Genomic DNA, 16,693 nt, shown 5'->3' with positions numbered 1-16,693 from the left:
TTTGCACCTACAAGTTTTTATCGATTTTCTTAGTTTTATCGAATTTTTATTGACTTCTTAAAAAAGATCATTGCATACATACGTGATTTTCAAACCAGATAAAAGGGCTTTCCGTAGGTCATCGATTGTTCTCTTTCGCAATAACTGCTAAAATTCTTAGAATTCTTATATTATTATTTACCGATAATTTGCTATTTCATGATCGTACAAATGTAATCATTTAAAGATACAATTGTACGACCACTGAAGATTGAACGTATGTAGTTACCTTTGAATACAGAGAAGATAGGTAACGCAAACTAGATAAGGGGAAATCGATTACCCAAATTTCGATGGACATGTGGTCATTGGCTCGTGTCACTCGATTGTTTTCGAGTGACCACCATCGTGATACATCGATAACAGGTCACGATTTCATCGATAAGATCTCTTCATCGTTGTCCATCAGCTCAATCAAACAGTCGCTTTAACAGTAGCCTTTATGCAATCTCCACTTCTGATTGATTATGTATCGAACTAAGAGCAATTTCCTCGAATAAGAAAGATTCTATATTGAAGTAAGTACAATATCCTCGGGGAAAGAAAGATCATACATTAAATGAAGAAGAATTTCCTCGAACAAGAATAAGAAAGATTATATACTGACCTAAGAACAGTTTCCTGGAATAAGAAAACTGATCTGTTCTAAAATTACGGATCTTTGAGTAGTTCTTAACTTAGACATCATCTTTCGACTTTGAAACTCGTAACATTAAAGAAACCACTCGAAAAATTTCTCTTCGCCAACAACCTGAACTTCATAATGCTCGGAGACTCTCAAAGTGTTTCTAGCCGCTTGAGAAGCTTCCATCGGGTCACTTTATGGCTTTACTGTAATAAAACCAAAAAATACCAAGGTTTATTTTAATCTATCCAACAGTATATTGATCATTTTTTACGATTTCTTGTCAACTTAATTTGGAAATTGGACAAATTAAAATTAGAATAGATTGGGTAGAAAGTGCGACTATTTGCAAACCTAAAACTTTAATTTTACAAAACCTTAACCATATCGATCGTAACCAATTTCTTACATTTTTAACTTTCATTTTATTTAATTTACATTTCAAACTTTCTCGATGGTGAAATACCACGATATTAGATTTTCGGAAGTAATCGTGTTTGCACTTTGCATCCTCATTTTGCACTTGCACTTTGCGCCAACGTTTCGTAGACATTACAATCCACTTCTTCGGGACAGACTTGAAGCAGTTTCATATATCTACGAAACGTTGGCGCAAAGTGCAAGCGGAAAGCGCAAATGCAACGTGCAAATGAAAAGTGTAAATGCAAAGTGCAAGTGCAAGTGCAAGTGCAAGTGCAAAATGTAAACACGATTGCTTCCGAAAAACCAACATTATGGCTTCGTACATTTTCTTTCCCTTATTTGCCCAACAAAGGATTAAATCACTATTAAAATAGCGGAGAGACCACTCGTCAGAGAAGAATCCATTTAGCGACTTTTATTCGATCATCGATCGATGTTTCTTCTTTAGTTTTACGAGGATAAAGAACAATGAAAGAACCAAGTCTTGTACTAAGGAACATTTCGTTGTTCTCTTCATTTCTCCCGTTCTTCTCGTGATTTTTATCGAGCGAATATTACTTCTGTCTTCTCAAGGACGTCATTTTATTGCCAGCCATGACGCGCACAGATGGAAGATCTGTGTCGTCGGTCAATGACACACAATGGCATTCCCTACGAGACCGGAACTAACGTTCACCAAATATAGAATGTTCGAAGTTGTCGCGTCTTGGATGTGGTATAGTAATTCGATATTAGGGCACATTAATTTCCACGAGTATGATAAACTGGAATTCTTTACCTCGGGGGCGATGCTTCGTGTACTGTTGGACTAAGTGGGTTGATTTTCTATGGGATTAGGCGTTTCCAGGATTGCACCGTGTGCGAATTAACACGAGGAACACCGGTCCTGTTCCCTGGGGAAGAAAAGAGGCTTGATTTAGTATGATTTTAACACCGGGGAAAGAACAGATGACGGCAGTCGAGCTGAAAGAGAAATCATACTTCCTTACCTAAATTCTAGTTTATTTTAAATTAGAGTATTCGAATTTCAACTAGAATTTTTAATAAAACTTGTCTCAAGATTATATTGATAGAAATAGAAAGTAATTTCATCACAATCATTTTTTCTATTAGTTTTATTTTACTATTTATGTTATAATACAAATTATTATGTATAATAGACTATAATATAACTACAATATAAAATATATTAGAAATTAATATTTTACTGTAAACATTTTTTTTGATAACGTTTATTAGATGTGTTTGGCAGAGGAATTATAAAACGTTATATATCTAATTTTCTTAATCTTTTGAGAGATATTACTACATATTATGTATGTACATACCTAAGAGCACGTAGTTTCTGATTAATTCAAACAGATTCTAGGAAATAAACACGATTGAAGAATAAAAACAATTAAATAATATGTCGATTGCCAAACAAAATACGACGATTTTAAATCATGTTACCAAAGATTTCCTCCGGCATTTATCTCTAAATAGCAAAATTTGTAAGCAAAAGATGCGTTAACAGCTCTAGCCGTGAACTTAATTTTAGAAATACCCTGCGATATACAAATAACTATAAGCAATTTTACGTCACCGGCTGTGAATGTGTTAAAAGGAACTGGAATTTGAAAGTTCCCCTTCTAAAATCTATTCTCTTGCGTTCCATTTTGTTGATCACATTCTTCGTGGAAAAAGGAGGCGGAATGGCACCTGAAAGAATAGGGGTGGATGATGAGATCCGGCTGTCTTTTGGACTGATAAAATCCTCCGGTCTTAAATTCCACCTGGAGCTTGACGATTTTCATTTGTCGAGTTATTTTTTAAAGTATTTGTACTTCGTTGAAATACGCGAGGAATTTAAAGAAACACCGCGTGTGCTTGTTTTATAGAATGTTCAAGTTCCACGGCGTATTGGGGCTTCTGAAATATTGGACACCTGAATGAGCGATAAAGCTGTTTGAGTAGCTGATCCTCCAGTTATTTTGAGCTACGTATAGAGCTATCGATTGTACACAATTCGCTGTAGCCTGGCCGTTCGGCCCCCTTTATTTTATTTCAATATCGTGCTGGCGAATATAAGCATTCTTCTAAAACCGTGATATTTTTCAACAAATAACGAAATACCAGAATGTCCGTCGATAATTCACGGATAATGTATCGATCGTCGAAATCCAAAAATGGTAAATCGTTTCTTTGGAGTAAAATTACTTCTTGGTTATATAATACGTTTTTTGCAGCTGAAAGAAGATAAGATCTTACGCGTATACGAATATATAAATGTCGATGATTCGTTTGGAGAATATTATTTCACAGATTTATTTTATAAACAGAGCTCGTTAAACTTATTTGTTATTTTCATCGCTCCATAAAAATTAATTGGACCAAGAAGAGTAGTTCAATAAGAAGGAAAAGATATAAAAAGAAAAAAGAAAGAAAGAAGGAAATTGGGTCACGATGGATGAAATTTATATAAAACTGAGAATATTCCAGCCTGTCTATCTCAAGTAATGTTAAAAGAAATAAAGAAACTTGCTTCCTTCTCGAAGAATTAAACAGAATAAACATAAAGGAAGACACTGAAGATGTTAGCTGTTCCAATTTCTGTGTATTAGTCTTCCATTAGTGATGTAAGATGATAATCATCTTCCTTAAAGTCTTTCATATCTTATACACATGTAAATACCGCTGGTTATCGAGTTCATTGGAGTACTCCCACGTGAAAAGGCTGGTCAAACTGGCTTTTTCGTGACGAAGCACGCTGGATTCTTCGAAAAATTATTTCCTGTTTCGTCTATCCTCTCGAGGGAACGTAACCACGAGAGAATCATGGACGTGCGACGACTCATCACGGCATCGGTTATTTCCTGGTTCCAGTTAGTTTATTGTACCGGTACTATGACAGCTCTAATAACACTCACGATGACAATATACCGCAATATGCTTATTAAAAGCGCCTCTCTAAGACAAAGCCTTAGTTATCGAATAATTCCACTAGTTATCGTCATGTTTTATAACTTGTCTCTATAATCCGAATTTTGTTCACTTGTAAGAGAAGAAAATTGTAGCGTGTCGTTAATCGCAGTATTTCTAATTTTATCTTGATTAAAAATTCGATAAGTAAATCGTTCGTTACTGGTTATAATGATATATTAATAATTATAATAAGTGTAGTAGTAGTAGATAGATAAATAAAATTTTCAAAATATAATAATAGTTATATTAATAATTACGTTCTTGTAGTAATAAATAAAACTTCCAGACTACAGACGATTAAGCGCTTATTGATAGTTGACATTCAAACATGTTTCTTGCATCAAAGTTGCAAAACTCGTCAGTTTACGAAAGTATGAAATTATAGGACACGACGGTATGTAAATTTGTCTGAAAACACTATTTAAATGGATTGATTGCCCCTCGTTGATGCAATTACCACGAAATGGAATTTCAGGTTTGAGCCACTTAGCTGATGCTGTAGGTAGTTTGTGAGCGTTGCATCGACAGTGTGTTTATCGATATAAAACCAACTAAAAGAAGGCTTCTTTAATATAACTTCAACGAAATTGCAAATAAAATTAATTCGAATAAAGTTATACGGAAATATGTAGAAAATTTTTAAGGAATTATTATTGGCAGACAGCGAATGTTTATGAGAAATTTAAGGCTGCAAATATGCACAGAATGCACATAATTCGCAAAAGATATAAAAGGTATCTAAAACATAATTATTCGTTGTTATTCCGTTTTCTTCGTTCTGTTCATAAGTATATAAATTTACATAAACATGGGTAGTCTAATTATTGAATTAATTTTTCGCGAATTTAATGGCAAACAGAGCGAGTCTGATAATTTTACATGGCGCAGGTTAATTAAAAATTCCTGTTTGTCTAAGTAGTAGCACGTGCGGATCACCACGTGACGACATGGATGAACAATAAATTTCCTTCGCGTGTGGTGACATTGATGAACGCATACCATCGCGTCCACGAATTGAACAAAAAGATAAAACTATTAATTGCCACGTATATATCTCGCACGTTCTCGCAAATAAAGAAAATATTTTCTCTGGTTCGTATTTCCTTCTCCGGGGAATTTGTTAATTATTTTTCTAAAATTCACTGGTTTCAACGTGTTTACATTATGCACAGGATGTTTCCATAGCTTTAGATCAAACTTTGAGACTGATTTCTATCAACTGCTGCAAAGGTTTCTCTGTAGCGAAATAGCGATTAAGATTTCACTGGAGAAAGGAGATTTTCTTCTTAATCAAAGTAATTTTCGATGTTCAAAGTAGGTACGTAATTAAGAGTGATCGTTTGATTAATTTATATCGGAGGAGAAGATTGATTTACAAGACTAATTGCTTAGTTTGGCTATAAAAATAAGGATAGAAGGAATCTTAAGTATTAGTGTGATTGAATAAGATCTAAAAATAAGATCTAAGAAGTTCCGAGAAGAATGTCTACTTTCATTCCTTTTTATAAATTAATCTGGTAACCCATTCTTCGGAAAGAACTAAAAGAGAAGAAAGAAGATTGGCTACTCCACTTAGGCTAAAGACTTCGCTACATACATACAGACATTATTATTTAAATTATTTTTTTTGTAGATATCAGATAGAAAATTATTTTACCTATTAGATATCGTAACGAGTACATATATTCTGTGCATTTTTGTATCTTTAAATTTCCCATAAATACATAAAAATCCACAATGAATCCACTTCTATGAATATTTCATTTCACAACGTAATATTAGTTTAAAAGGTGCTATATATTTCATATAAGTTATAAAAACAAAATGTTCTTGATCCATCTAGAAACAGAAATCTTTTTCCATCTGTTGTATGTCCCAAAATTAATTTCTTATGTTACAAATGTACGACGATGATAATTCTTCATTTTTTGAACCTGTATTCTCCGCAGGCAGTAGGGTGTATCGTCTTAAGCGAAGAATCGTGATCCAGCAATTCTGTTACCCGATCTTCATTCGTTATTTAATCGCGAAAATCGCGTGGGTTGCCGTTATAGTCAGTCTATACCATGGAATTAAGCACCCGGAAGAGACGAGCGGACGAACGATTCCGTTGGAAGCTTTGAAAAAAAAAAACGAGGGATTGAAATGTCACGAACCCTCGAATGCTCTTAGCATTCTTGCTGGATCCGTGCTTCTCTTCTTTCTCTTTCTTTCCTTCTGTTTCTCCATGGACGGGGAAACGTGGAAGTAACCGAGTGGCTTGAAACTGGCACAGCTTAACAAATAGCCCCCAGACTCCTTCAATTAAACGTACGATAACGTTAAAAATCGTTTGCATAAGGATTCATCGTGTAATTAGCGGTCTATTGGAGATTCGAAAGGGAAATGATCTTCAAAGGAAATGGAACCTTCAAGCTCTTTTTTTTACATAATAGGTTAGCTGGTTTTTGGTAGATTGGACGAATTGCTGTTTACCTTAGGTTGGTTATGATGGTTGTTATTACGATATAAAAATATACGACACACAAGGAACGCGTGCTCTATTCAAGCGTTTTGCGTCTGAGACTCGAATTCGTTTAAGGGGAGGAGTTTTATGGGGGGGAAAGGAATGGAGTTCATGAAGATTTCTATTTTAAAATTTCACTGAGATAATTCTGGAACCAGAAGCAGAGACGAGACAGTTTTTATTAGCATGAATGAATCGTATAACTAAACGTGATATTTAATCCAGAATGATCAATTTAAAACACAGCGCTCCTAAATAGACTGCTAAGATTTATACCGATTAACATTTCTATGAATAGAACTCAAGAAATGGAACCTAAGCAGAATGATTAATATTTTTAATAAATTCAAAAACCATGATCGATATAAATTTTGTCGAATTCGAAGACGTAATCAATAAAAGTCTCGTCAACTCCAAATACCGTATTGAACAAAATTTCAAAGCCGATCAATACTTAAACCTGTATTTAGCCTACCAATATATGTACACACATGCATACATACATACATATTTACCCAAATATTCTTAACTATTCGTGACGCGCATAAAGAAAGAGATACTGTTGTTTTCCTGAAAATTGTTGCGCTGTACTCGACACGTGCATACATCGATAGCATAACAGTTACACTAGTTGCACGAAAAGTAAATAATCTATCCTTTCTCCCTTCTTCTTACACAATTTCATGTATCCTCGCCCCTTGTTTCTCGAGCGCGTTGAAAATACGATCGAGAATATACGCCATCGAAATGTCAAGATCGAAGAACTTTGTGAATCCCACTGACAAATATCTTACGCGAAAGTATACGTTGAACGGTAATTACGTAGGATACGCCTAAACATCGTGCCAATTTGAAATGTTGCGCATGCCAGGGCGGAATAATTTCAGCTCTTCCTCTTTTCGCGATCGCTTCTCTTCGCTAACAATACCGCTAGATAGATCAACGTCGAAGGGGTTTCATAATTGCGGCTTTTCGGACGCAACCCGGCTTGAACAGAACGTTGAACGTGCAAGAAATTTAATGGCGAAAAGTTTGCCGGCTGTGGAAGCGGCTGATGAAACTCGCCAGGTTGTGGAATTTGTGGAGGATAGTTGGACATTGAAGAGGATTTTTCGGATTTATGAGATTGATATCCCTAGCTGCAGAGGTTGGGAAGATGGGAGGGGAGGTAATAGAAAAGTAAGTGTGAAATGATGGAATTTTATTCTTATTTTATTTGATTATAAATGGGTCAGCTGTGTGGATGAAAAATTTTATATTATCGACGATGTATTTTAAAATCTTGATGAAGTTTTTATTGCGTTTTTGTTGAAATATGAATGGTTTCTTTTGTAATTTTCAGTGAATCGAAAATAGTTCGAAGAACTCTTATTAAATTTTCACTGAATTTTGATTATAACGTGAGTGACTTTTTATTTTTAAGGAGGTTTTAATGGTATTCATTTCCTTTGAGATCAGTGCTTTGACGATTGTATTTGTGGCGATTTATTGTTTCGTAAATACTTCTTTGGCTATTTAATTGTCTTCTGTCGCTGACCAACGCGTCTCAAAAACTAGAGACTCAAAGAACCAGAAGAACATCGTAGTTCGTAACTATTATAATATTCCTAATTTTTTACCATAAAGATCACGCATTTTCAAACATCCTGTGCACGCTTTAAATGCATTATTAGCATTTTTCACGAAAGGTCGAGCTTATCAGTTGATATTTTTTAAACAAGGAAGCAGAGGCTTCTTTCATGGAACCTCGTAACGTCTTGATGCTGACCTTTGCTAATTAGTCGCTGATCCTTGATAAACGAAGGCCATTTTTAATAAGGTACGCATGATTAGTTGTGTAGTCATCAATAAGTCGTGACATTTCTTCTGATTTTGATCTACTTCAAATTACATGATGGCATGTTCTAGTATCGATGAAGAGAGTATCCATTAGCGTTACTCCAGGAGGAATTGAGATATGTTGGTTCCTGTATAGTGAGTCGTGACAGCCTGTCACGAGCAATTTATATGATGCGATCGCTGTCGAAATTTAATATGTGACCCTTCCACTGCTGGCAACTTTGCTGGTTAACCTTCGACCTGACGATCTCAGGGCGAGATCGCGTTCTTTGGAACAAGAGAAGATTATAGGGATTAATTCTAGGTGGAGAAGATTTGAAAATGAAACGTGATTGAAAGTGATAATAAGAGAATTTCGTGTAAATTCGGATCATTGAATTTTTTTTAGTTTTTCGAAAGATACTCCTCAGCCAAGTCTTTATTAACTGCATTATCCTTTCATGGGAAACCTCTGTAATTACGGGACCAAATGTTAATACAAACAAATCAGTTTCTACGAATGTAAATACGATATAATCTATTTTTAAGAGAAATGAAATGATAAATAGAATCATCGAATAAAGAAATTCTTATGTCCTAACAACTTATCCTTCTCAGTTAACAGATTGAAATCGAGCGAGAAATTTATAGCAGCTTGCCGTCTATTCGTTTATCTCTTTAAATGGAAGATTTTTATTTATTTCATTTCTTACTAGAATAATGCACAGAGTATGGATTTAAGAAATTCAGTTTGGATTTCAAGGTCATATTATTGTACATCGCTCAGTTCAAAAAAGAAAAATGCTGTCCTTGAAGACTAAAATGGTGTAACCCTGACAGAAATAATTGATGTACCACGATATTTGCCCTTATGGATTTTACAATTTCTCTTAGTTAAGGAAGAAAGTAAAAGTAAAAAGAGAAAAGAAAGATGTAAAAAGGGAGGGTACGAAGAAAATGAAGAATGACACATGTTCTGGCGTTTCACTGCGTAACGAAAGTTAGATATTTCACGCTACATTTGGAAACGCCTTGTGTATGCATCACCATATGGCGGTAGAAAAACTTGAAAAACATCATGCCGACGATGAACAGTCCAGAAATGTTAATAAAGTATTATCCATCGTTGATACCTAATTCATTGCATGAAACTGCTTTTAGTTGACTATTATTATCGAAGCGTGCAATAAAGAAGTACATTCACGAGTGTACAGAAATATCTGTCGCGTTTTATCCGTGGAAGAATTCCACCGGAGGCATTGACGAGCTGAAAAGTCGATACTGTGTCCAGCAAGTCATCGAAATAATTGTGCTAATAACAGTTCCCCCATTGTACCTCTTTTATCTTCCTTTTGCGCCATTTTTAGTCACAGAGATCCCAATTTCCCAGTGTACGCGATGATTCAAACTTGATTCACCTCGTTTAAAAAAGTGTCAGAGAGGCACGAATCACGTTGAATTTCATCGTCGAATCAAATAAGCTTCGTTGTTGCGTTGCATTTGATCGCGACTATGGATCTACCGCGGCAGGAAAATGGAATTCGTAGTAACTGACCTTTTCTTTCTTCTCGTTACGGACGAACCATCCTTTAATATATTCTTGGATTTCTCTTCGTGAGATTCTCTGCAACGATTTCATTACGAAGTATATTAAGGTGAAATAAGAATTTTTCTGATGTAAATGAACATTTTTTAGAATTTGTGTTATTACAATTTTTAATTTCTAACAGGACCATTCGTTCAATTCTATAATTAATTAAATTATAATTTCATTCTTTACCACGAGTTCAACAAATATATTTTTTCTCAGAAGAAATTATTTCTAGAATAAACACGAAGTACTATTTTACGAAAAGTGGTAATGCAGCTTTTGCAAAAATTATGCGGAAATAAAACATTACGAATTATTTTATATCTATTAGATAGAATCTTATGAAAAAGGTCATATATCGTACGTAATCCTCAGCCGGTACATACGTAGAAACTTTTCACGTATGTATTACATCTTTTACGCCTTAAGAAGAAATCAACGCTACACGAACGTGTCTTGCGTAACGAAGATTTCTTTCGGAAGGAAACAAATTTTTCACTAAAAGTTCCCTTTCCCATTTGTGTAATGTTGCTTGGGATCTAAGCTGGGTTGCTAAGGGACGAAAGGCTTCTCGTAACGTGTCAAATGGAATTTTTATTCCCTTTCAATTGGTATTAATAGCGGAGGTGTGATTTTTATTGAAATTTATCGCCACCTTGCGAAAGGTCAGTGCACACTAAAAGTTTCTCTTCCTGCCTTCATCTGTTGAAAGGGCCTTAAAATCACGCGCCTATCTATCCTTGCCATAATCTTTTTATCACCCAGCTTCCACGAAGTCTATTTCGATTCAAGCGGCAATAAAAATCAAGGATGAAACGATCGTGAAATTCATTCACGTAACTTGAACGATGAATCATTAATAGTTTCCACTTGGCGACTCTGTAAATGCACAATCTCCACATACCGTTGAAATTTGCAATAAGCTGGGTCGTTTGAAATTCCAAGTACATGTAAAGAGTCCCCGAGGGATGCTAGACGGTACTACAGGACGTGGATAATCGGCATGCGATTTTGCGACGACGTACGAACGGGACGACATCGTCTTAAGGCTGTGACAACATTACGAGATCTTGTAGTAAATAATTTTACGGACGGTACACGTGAAACACGACGTTAATCCACACGTATTTACACACACACATTGTGTCTGGTGGTGACGCGGAGTTCTATGTGTAAGCAAGTGTCACGGTCTCTACGTTGAGTAATCCTACATTCCCTCGCATAGACACGCTATGACAAATTAATAAAAAATGTCGTTCAAACAGTCGAATCATCGAATAACTTGCCACTTTGCATGGTAAGAGCTACAATTAAATTTTTCGAAGGCAAATTTGCTCTTGAAGACTGTCATGAATGAAAATTCAGCGCAGTCCTTTTTTAAATTAGCAAGGTGTAGTAATTAAGCTTTTGTTTTGTATATCTAGTTTAGTAAAAGATAGCATTTGGTGTTAATATTAAGTTCCGATTTAAATAATTGCGAGAATGTGAATACTTTTGTGTCTCACTATACACGCGCCAAGGAAAATTCAATTCTCTTGATCTATGGTCGCGCAGTTGGAAAAAATCGCATTACTGTAACGTACAAAGATTTATGCGCGTTTAAAGAAGTCTGTAATTATTCTATTATTAGCAAAAATGTACATTGGAACTGAATCTTCCTTCCAATTGGAAAATATAATATTTTGCCTCGAATTCATCTTGAGGTACATGATGTAACAAATTTCAATACCAATTTCGATGTAGAACAATTATATCGATCAATTTAATTCAACATAAGTTTAAGAGAATATCTATTTAGGTTATCGTATCACGTGTAGAAAATAATAAAACTTTGATCTTTTCTAATTTTCTCACGAACCTAACACTTATGAAAGAAACACTGCGAACTAATAGCGTAAACACTTTGTATACATATACATACCCTGTTATTACTCTTGTGTAGAGTATTTTCTCTTGAGAAAATTAGTTTTTCTTTCTGTAATTTACGTGATAATAAGTTATTATTGATATATAGTTATATAGTTATAGTTATATATAGTTATCGTAGTATGTATTTGTTCAGAGCCTTTATCAAGAAACGAAAAATGTATTTAGGACTGGAACATGGTCTACAATTCTAAATAATCAATGTTGATATGTGGGATGAAAAACAATTCGTAGAAATGGTTAATAAAAGTTATTCGTACAATTTCGAAAGGTCAACCCCTGTAGTTTGTTATCAGGAAACAAATTGGATGGGAATAATAATGACATTCTCGTCCCACTCGATAAACTCTATTCTCGTCATTTAATCGTGTCGGGAATTTTGCAATAATTACTTCACTCTGCTAATTAATACCGCGTAGTTTGTGGTTTTAATTATGTACGAACATGTTGTTTGAAAGTTCCACGTCTATTTAGGATTTTTTGTTCAGTATGCATCGTTTTCGTTGTTGTATTTTCTATGGGATATGGTGGAAAGATCATATTATAAAAACAAATAAGAGAAAATTTTGTATGGAAAAGCAGCTCAAGAGTGGAGGAAAAAATTCTTTTATCTGAAGTTTGGTTTTCGAGAAACTTGAGTTTGAAAATTCATTGTGTACACATCTGTGCACTTCTCTAACATAACGTATTTAACTATGAAAGTGCATACATATGTGCGTGTGTACACAGCGAATTTTCGAAATTAATTTTCTCAAAACTTAAGCTTTAAATGAAAAAAATTATCCACGCTTTTAGTTTATCTCAATATTTTCTCACAGAGAACCAACTACTGTTAGCATGTAAAATAGTTTCAGCCGTACCCTCTAGATATGCCATCTTCTATTTGACCCTTCGAAGTCTCGATAATTACCATTTTCTGTTTTTTGGCTCTTTTCGTGCCGTTATCGATCAATGGAGGTCTGCTTCTCTTTTCATCGTTTTTCCTTCGTGCTAAGCGACGGCAATTTTTCAAGCAAAATTCAAGGTAAAGGGATCAAAGATAATGAAAGCGGAGGAAGAGGTAGGAGAGACGGCAATACGCTGCAAGATTAATGTTCAGCTCGCGAGCCGCCGATCGAATTATTTCCTTTTTGTGTACAAGAGTGTGTCGCGTTTCGTAAGGACGGATTTATAGAATATACCGGGTGTATATTACATAATTATGTTATAATTTATATTCTATAATTAGTCTATAATTATATTCTATAATTAAGATTTCGTTTACAGTGTTTTTACAATGTTAATTTACTTAATCTAATGATTATACCTGTACACATACCTATAATTTTCCTTATTCTACTTGAGCTAATTTCTTACTCTCTGCTCTCTGAGAGACAATTTTATTCAATAACTATAATTATACATTCAAAGCAGCATGTGATCTCGAGCTTTCTGATATTCGTATATATAATTTATAATAACATCTATTAGTTTGAAGCTTATTCGAAATTTACTTCGTGAAGAAGCTTATTATATGAAACTCATTTACCCAAATAGCTCGTCATAAGCTTATTACGTCTACTCAGAGAACGAACTTTCCAGAAAATACATAGTTACTCTTCGTATTTGCTACTTACTTTCTCGTTTAAAGTCACTTGCATCGATTCGATGACACCCTGTACAACAGCGTGCAGTATAAATCCCGTTTTATCCCGACATTTCCCTCGTCGCTGTTGTACATCGAATTCAATTTGTGTAATAAATTGCATTCCTATGATAATCAATATCATAAATTTTCGTCTGTCCGGACGCTTTCTTCCCGTATACGTGGCCTCGTATTAGTTCATATTCCATCGGTTTTGTGCCATCGGATGCACCTGTATCGAAATCATTTTGTCTCGTGATACTATTTCAAGAGATAATCACTTTCCAATGCCGATAAAAACGAAGTTCTATGGAGCTTACCAGTTCGAAGAAGATGCTATTTTATAAAACCTAGTTATAGATTTTTCAGATAAAATTGCAGTTAATTTCGTTTGTACCTGTCCGGTAGCCCAATTTATGGTTAACCAATGCATGTAACATGAGAAAGTAGAAATAGAACGAAAGATACTTTTTATTCGCTCGACCACAAAGTAGTTTCGATCTAATTGGCTTGGTTTATTGGTCTGTTAGCTTTACTAGCGAAGTTTGGTTAACAAGATCAACTTCACTTCGGGTTTTATTATATTTGCGAAACTTCAGCCTCGTTTCTGTGTTAAAGAGAAGCAAAGATTGGTTTCAAACAGGAAGTATTATTTTCTTTTTACTTAGTTTGATGAACATCGTTAATAACTTTTCAAGTTGCTTGAGAAATAATTAAATGTTTTACGTTTATACAGTCCGCTAAAAAACTATTTGAAGAATAAAAAAGAAATAATTCACAATCTGCTTTTAATAAATATTTTAGATCAAAATAATAGCGTGTTGGTTGAAAATAAAATAGAATAACCAGTGAAAAATATGTATTAAAATCTGAGCACGAAAAATATTGCAGCTTTAAAATTCAAATATATATTTTGACCATATATTTAAAAAATGATTGATTTTATTACAGATCTGTTTTATTAAATTTTATGTTTAAAATTTGCAAGTTTCCTGTGACTTACGGATGAGAGTATGTATTCCTATTTTTTGTCTAATGCGAACGTTTAATCTGTCAGAAATTATTACAGACATTACGAACGATATAATTATTACATAAATCAGTTACGTGAAGATTGCGTTGAACTGCTTGAAGAAACTACGCACGTACTATAATGGCGTGGCACTTTATCAACGGTGTGACAAGAACAGTAAAAAGATTACGCACACGTGGAAAGGAAAAAACGAGGAAAGCGCTAGTCAGTTAAATGAGTCACACGAAGAATGTTTGAACGTTTATATTTCACATGTGGTATCATCGATTTCGATCCGCGTACAGATTCCAGTTCCAGTAATTTCCCTTACCAGGTATATTTCGATCGATGAAAGTATGCAGAAAATTTTCTATTATATAACCCTGTTATGGCTCTCAAATTTTGTATATACATATATAATGCCTCCCAGTCTCGATCTTTTCATATCGTTTTAGTTTTCAACCAAGAAAAGGAAACCTTTAATGTTTTAATGAAACCGTTAGCATCAATCAATAACGAGTTTTCCATATTTTTCTCAAATTTAACAAATTCTCTAAGTCTTTTATAAAATTTTCTAATTTCCGAATCTTCCTGTAGAAAAGTACGATCGAGCCGAAAATAACCCAAAGGCTGTAGCAAAGTATTCTTAGAGGATCTTTTCTATTTGAATCGAGTACGAACAATTGTATATTTTACTTTAAAATTTTACTGGTGATTGAAGATTTGTACAATGTAAAGGCTCTTATAAGAATTTCTTAGGTCGAATTCCACTTTGCGTACCAAACATTTTAAACTCAATTAGAATCGAGTCGTGACTTCTATCACTTATTAACTCTCTCCTAATCGAAGTTAAAACCCGAATACTCAAAAATTCCAGTTATATAACGTCATGTAATCCTATTAGGATTCAGTCAGAATGCAAAGCATTTGCTGATCATTTCCTAATTCGGGTAATCAATAATTTCAAACAGGATAGAAAAGTGAATAGAATCACTTAAATTTTCGTATGATAATAGAATTAAGTATTTAAAAAGGAATAAAAAGGGAACATTTTAATAAAATGATATCTCAGAATGTGTGTTATAGATGTACTTGCACATAAAAATTCGAGATATACTACGTTATCAAAGATTATATACCTGCCTGTCTTTCCACTCCTCGTAAATGCAACGATAAACGAAGTATAACTTTGTACGCATGAGGGACAAATTATAGCGCAAAAGATTCTTCTAAACAGTTATTGTGAAGTTTGTTCACAGAAAAAAGCGTATTTATGCATATGTATACATTTCATATATGCGCTTGCATGATTAAAGAGCAATCTTCGCCCTCTACGTAAAAAGAATTCTCTTACGTAAAAACATTATAGCTTCCCATTAAATTCATCTGTATTACATGATTATTCCCACAGGTATAGTGAAGGGACCTTCAAGTTCCAAATTGTATATACATTAGCGCTAAAAATTATTCGAATATTATAAAATTATTATTGAAAAGGCAAATGATGGTCTTAGTTCTTATTGTTATTAGAAATTCGAATGGAATTAAAGAAATACGCAACAGTTTAGAATTCTCAGATGTAGAAGATTATGTAGTTATTTTTCTTTCTATTTTAAGTTATTTCCTTAGAATTTATTTAAATAAACAATTCGAAGATACGTAAACATTATTACACATTAATGAATTAAAAAACTTCTAAACCTGAAAGATTAAAATTTTAAAGGTTTGAAAGTTTAAAAATTCGAAAATTCGACAATCTAAAATTTGGAAAATTCACAAATTTAAAACTTCTGAACTTTGAAGTTTGAAAATTAAAAAATCGGAAAATTTAGAAATTTAAGAGCTCAGAAATTTGAAAATTAAAAGTTTTAAAGATCGTATGCATGTATTTATTTATTTATTTAAATTTGAAATTTTAAATTTTAAACGCATGGAATGTTGGAAACATTTAATGGATCAATAATACATAATCATAGAGCAAAGCATACAAATACTGTATTTACTATGCTACTATTATTCCCTACTTTCTCATGTGGTTTTAAGACACAGTTACATTTCAGAAGAAATAGTATCAAACGGCTTGTACAGTGTGGAAAATGAGTTTGCATAGGGTCTCGTGATGGTCAACGTATCAACTTGAAGACATTTGGTGTGCATACCAAGTT

General features: G+C 33.9%; 1 protein-coding gene and 1 long non-coding RNA gene across 12 annotated transcripts in view; one reads left to right on the top strand and one right to left on the bottom strand.

The window, feature by feature from the left end:
* Positions 1-16,693, top strand: part of scrib (scribble planar cell polarity protein) — a 51,464-nt gene that overhangs the window by 6,045 nt on the left and 28,726 nt on the right. The gene's annotated exons all lie outside the window — the stretch shown is intronic.
* Positions 261-14,778, bottom strand: LOC143303107 (uncharacterized). Of its 4 annotated transcripts, XR_013059111.1 has the most exons (6): positions 14,520-14,778; positions 13,837-14,123; positions 13,509-13,748; positions 1,866-1,980; positions 647-870; positions 261-530 (listed from the first exon to the last, which is right to left on the bottom strand). It is a non-coding gene; the product is annotated as an uncharacterized LOC143303107 (long non-coding RNA). The 4 variants fall into 4 exon arrangements; XR_013059113.1 differs by lacking the exons at positions 261-530; positions 647-870; positions 1,866-1,980 and adding an exon at positions 8,531-8,663 and having other exon boundaries at positions 14,520-14,745; XR_013059112.1 differs by lacking the exons at positions 261-530; positions 647-870; positions 1,866-1,980 and adding an exon at positions 9,985-9,999 and having other exon boundaries at positions 14,520-14,673.

The sequence above is a fragment of the Bombus vancouverensis genome, chromosome 8 (genome assembly GCF_051014615.1).
Source record: "Bombus vancouverensis nearcticus chromosome 8, iyBomVanc1_principal, whole genome shotgun sequence".
Taxonomy (NCBI): domain Eukaryota; kingdom Metazoa; phylum Arthropoda; class Insecta; order Hymenoptera; family Apidae; genus Bombus; species Bombus vancouverensis.
The sequence above is the reverse complement of the archived record's forward strand: the minus strand, read 5'-3'. Positions and strand labels throughout refer to the sequence as shown.